General features: G+C 49.9%; 1 protein-coding gene across 3 annotated transcripts in view; it reads left to right on the forward strand.

Moving 5' to 3' along the window:
* The window catches only part of LOC106593331 (protein sidekick-1), a 143789-nt gene that overhangs the window by 44403 nt on the left and 94386 nt on the right, over positions 1–5000 (forward strand). The gene's annotated exons all lie outside the window — the stretch shown is intronic.

The raw sequence follows: 5000 nt of genomic DNA on the forward strand, positions 1-5000 counted from the left end.
ACATCCAGAGACAAAACAGGATACGTTTCCTTTATCTCTGGTTATTTTTCACCATGGGCTATAGTCTGTCTGGGTTATAATCTGTCTGGGTTATAGTCTGTCTGGGTTATAGTCTGTCTGGGTTATAGTCTGTCTGGGCTATAGTCTGTCTGGGTTATAGTCTGTCTGGGTTATAGTCTGTCTGGGTTATAGTCTGTCTGGGTTATAGTCTGTCTGGGCTATAGTCTGTCTGGGTTATAGTCTGTCTGGGTTATAGTCTGTCTGGGATATAGTCTGTCTGGGTTATAGTCTGTCTGGGCTATAGTCTGTCTGGGTTATGGTGGGTTATAGTCTGTCTGGGTTATAGTCTGTCTGGGTTATAGTCTGTCTGGGCTATAGTCTGTCTGGGTTATAGTCTGTCTGGGTTATAGTCTGTCTGGGTTATAGTCTGTCTGGGCTATAGTCTGTCTGGGTTATAGTCTGGGTTATAGTCTGTCTGGGTTATAGTCTGTCTGGGTTATAGTCTGTCTGGGTTATAGTCTGTCTGGGCTATAGTCTGTCTGGATTATGGTGGGTTATAGTCTGTCTGGGTTATAGTCTTTCTGGGTTATAGTCTGTCTGGGCTATAGTCTGTCTGGGTTATAGTCTGTCTGGGCTATAGTCTGTCTGGGTTATAGTCTGTCTGGGTTATAGTCTGTCTGGGTTATAGTCTGTCTGGGCTATAGTCTGTCTGGGTTATAGTCTGTCTGGGTTATAGTCTGTCTGGGCTATAGTCTGTCTGGGCTATAGTCTGTCTGGTTATAGTCTGTCTGGGTTATATTCTGTCTGGGTTATAGTCTGTCTGGGTTATAGTCTGTCTGGGTTATAGTCTGTCTGGGCTATAGTCTGTCTGGGTTATAGTCTGTCTGGGTTATAGTCTGTCTGGGTTATAGTCTGTCTGGGCTATAGTCTGTCTGGGTTATAGTCTGTCTGGGTTATAGTCTGTCTGGGCTATAGTCTGTCTGGGTTATAGTCTGTCTGGATTATAGTCTGTCTGGGTTACAGTCTGTCTGGGCTATAGTCTGTCTGGGTTATAGTCTGTCTGGGTTATAGTCTGTCTGGGCTATAGTCTGTCTGGGTTATAGTCTGTCTGGGTTATATTCTGTCTGGGCTATAGTCTGTCTGGCCTATAGTCTGTCTGGGTTATATTCTGTCTGGGCTATAGTCTGTCTGGCCTATAGTCTGTCTGGGTTATAGTCTGTCTGGGTTATAGTCTGTCTGGGCTATAGTCTGTCTGGGTTATAGTCTGTCTGGGTTATAGTCTGTCTGGGTTATAGTCTGTCTGGGCTATTGTCACGTCCTGGCCAGTATAAGGGTTAATTAGTATTGTAGTTTGGTCAGGACGTGGCAGAGGGTATTCGTTTTTTGTGGTTCGTGGTGGTGTGTTTGTTAAAAGGGTGTTTGATTTAGTATTTCCGGGTTTTGGTTTATGTTTAGGTATTTCTATGTTTAGTCTAGTGTGTCTGGTTCTATGTTGAGTTAATTGGGGTTGGACTTCCAATTGAAGGCAGCTGTTTGGTGTTGCCTTTGATTGGAAGTCCTATATTAGTTGGGTGTGTTTGTCTTGTATTTTGTGGGAGATTGTTCTGTGTTTCGCCTTGTGCCTTACCAGACTGTTTTTGTTGATCGTTCGTGTTTTGGTTTTTTTGTATGTTCATTTTGAAAGCAAATAAACATCAAGATGAGCCTGCACATACCTGCTGCGTTTTGGTCCTCCTTCACCGACGACAACCGTGACAGAATCTCCCACCAACAATGGACCAAGCAGCAGAGGAAGGAGCAGCTGTGACAGAATCTCCCACCAACAATGGACCAAGCAGCAGAGGAAGGAGCAGAGGGACTTCGTGTTGGACTGGCGGGAGAAGTGGACCTGGGAGGAAGTTCTGGACGGGGCCGGACCTTGGCACCAGGCTGGGGATTATCGCCGCCCGCAGTGGGAAATTGAGGCAGCCAAGGCAGAGAGGCGGAGGTACGAGGCCATGGACGCGCTGAGGGAGAAGCACGAGAGGCACCCCCAATAATTTTTTTTGGGGGGGGCACACGGGTAGTTTGGCTAGGCGTAGGAAGAGCCGGAAGCCAGCTACCCGTGGTTATATGGAGGAGCGTATGGGGTGGAGAGCGCTATGTTTCGCTGAGGAGCGCACTATCTCACCCATACGCACGCACAGTCCGGTGCGCGTTATTCCAGCCCCTCGCAGGTGCCGTGCTAGAGCGGGCATCCAGCCTGGTAGGAGGATGCCTGCGCAGCGCATCTGGTCGCCGGTACGCCTCCGAGGACCAGGCTACCCAACTCCCGCTCTACGCACGGCTACCATCAGGCCCCTGCACAGCCCAGTCTGCCCTGTACGAGCACCCCGCTCGTACAGGGCTACTAGTTCCATCCAGCCAAGGCGGGTTGTGCAGGAGGTAAGTTCTAGACCGACTGTGCGCCTCCATAGCCCTGGGTTTCCTGCTCCTGTCTCTCGTGCGAACCCGGAAGTGCGTCAACCCAGTCCGACTTGTCCTGTTCCCGCACTAGCCTGGAGGTGCGTGTTCAAAATCTGGTAAGCCCAGTACCAGCACCACGCACCAGGCTTCAAGTGCGTAAACCCAGCCTCACCAGTCAACAGTCGTCAGAGCTGCCCGCCAGTCAACAGTCGTCGTCAGAGCTGCCCGCCAGTCAACAGTCGTCGTCAGAGCTGCCCGCCAGTCAACAGTCGTCGTCGGAGCTGCCCGCCAGTCAACAGTCGTCGTCGGAGCTGCCCGCCAGTCAACAGTCGTCGTCGGAGCTGCCCGCCAGTCAACAGTCGTCATCGGAGCTGCCCGCCAGTCAACAGTCGTCGGAGCTGCCCGCCAGTCAACAGTCGTCGGAGCTGCCCGCCAGTCAACTGTCGTCGGAGCTGCCAGACTGCGCTGAACTGCCGGAGTGGCCAGACTGCGCTGAACTGCCGGAGTGGCCAGACTGCGCTGAACTGCCGGAGTGGCCAGACTGCGCTGAACTGCCGGAGTGGCCAGACTGCGCTGAACTGCCGGAGTGGCCAGACTGCCCTGAACTGCCGGAGTGGCCAGACTGCCCTGAACTGCCGGAGTGGCCAGACTGTCCCGAGTTGCCAGACTGCCCAGACTGTCCCGAGTTGCCAGACTGCCCAGACTGTCCCGAGTTGCCAGACTGCCCAGACTGTCCCGAGTTGCCAGACTGCCCAGACTGTCCCGAGTTGCCAGACTGGCCCGACTGCCCCCCGGCGATGCCAGAGTGGCCCGACAGCCTGGAACGGCCGGAACCAGAGCCACCTCCAGATATAGGTGGGTAGGGGAGGGGGGGTGTAGCACAGTGCCGTCGTTGACGGCAGCCACCCTCCCTTCCCTCCCTTTAGTAGGGGGGAATTTTGGTTTTATTGTTTGGGGTTGTTGTTTTTTTGGGGGGTTTTTTAATTTTTTTTTTAAGGTGCTTCCGGGGTTAGCACCTTTAAGGTGGGGGGTACTGTCACGTCCTGGCCAGTATAAGGGTTAATTAGTATTGTAGTTTTGTCAGGACGTGGCAGAGGGTATTCGTTTTATGTGGTTCGGGGGGGTGTGTTTGTTGAAAGGGTGTTTGATTTAGTATTTCCGGGTTTTGGTTTATGTTTAGGTATTTCTATGTTTAGTCTAGTGTGTCTGGTTCTATGTTGAGTTAATTGGGGTTGGACTTCCAATTGAAGGCAGCTGTTTGGTGTTGCCTTTGATTGGAAGTCCTATATTAGTTGGGTGTGTTTGTCTTGTATTTTGTGGGAGATTGTTCTGTGTTTCGCCTTGTGCCTTACCAGACTGTTTTTGTTGATCGTTCGTGTTTTGGTTATTTTTGTACGTTCATTTTGAAAGCAAATAAACATCAAGATGAGCCTGCACATACCTGCTGCGTTTTGGTCCTCCTTCACCGACGACAACCGTGACAGCTATAGTCTGTCTGGGTTATAGTCTGTCTGGGTTATAGTCTGTCTGGGTTATAGTCTGTCTGGGTTATAGTCTGTCTGGGTTATAGTCTGTCTGGGTTATAGTCTGTCTGGGTTACAGTCTGTCTGGGTTATAGTCTGTCTGGGTTATAGTCTGTCTGGGTTATAGTCTGTCTGGGTTATAGTCTGTCTGGGTTATAGTCTGTCTGGGTTATAGTCTGTCTGGGCTATAGTCTGTCTGGGCTATAGTCTGTCTGGGCTATAGTCTGTCTGGGTTATAGTCTGTCTGGGTTATAGTGATTCTGGGTTATAGTCATTCTGGGTGTTTTTCTATTTTTGTATTTATTTATTACCCAATTTTCTCCCCAATTTCGTGGTATCTAATTGGTAGTTACAGTCTTGTCTCATCGCTGTAACTCCCGTACTGACTCGGGAGAGGCGAAGGTCGAGAGCTGTGCGTCCTTCGAAACACAACCCAACCAAGCTGCACTGCTTCTTGACACAATGCCCACTTAACCCGGAAGCCAGCCACACCAATGTGTCAGAGGAAACACTGTACACCTGGCGACCTTGTCAGCGTGCATTGCGCCAGGTCCGCCACCTAGCTTCTGGGCCTGAGTAACAGGCAGTTTACTTTGGGCACGCTTTTTATCCGGACGTGAAAATACTGCCCCCTGGCCCAACGAGGTTAAGGACAACAAAGTCAAGGTATTGGAGTGGCCATCACAAAGCCCTGACCTCAATCCTATTTCAGCAGAACTGAAAAAGCGTGTGCGAGCAAGGAGGTCTACAAACCTGACTCAGGTACACCAGTTCTGTCAGGAGGAAAGGTCCAAAATTCACCCAATTTATTGTGGGAAGATTGTGGAAGGCTACCCGAAACGTTCGACCCAAGTTCAACAATTTAAAGGCAATGCTACCAAATACTAATTGAGTGTATGTAAACTTCTGACCCACTGGGAATGTGATGAAAGAAATAAAAGCTGAAATAAATCATTCTCTCTACTATTATTCTGACATTTAGGTGTATGTAAACTTCCGACTTCAACTGTATATGTTCTATTACAACGTTTT

This window comes from Salmo salar, chromosome 12 (genome assembly GCF_965601325.2).
Source record: "Salmo salar chromosome 12, fSalSal1, whole genome shotgun sequence".
In the NCBI taxonomy this organism is placed as follows: Eukaryota; Metazoa; Chordata; class Actinopteri; order Salmoniformes; family Salmonidae; genus Salmo; species Salmo salar.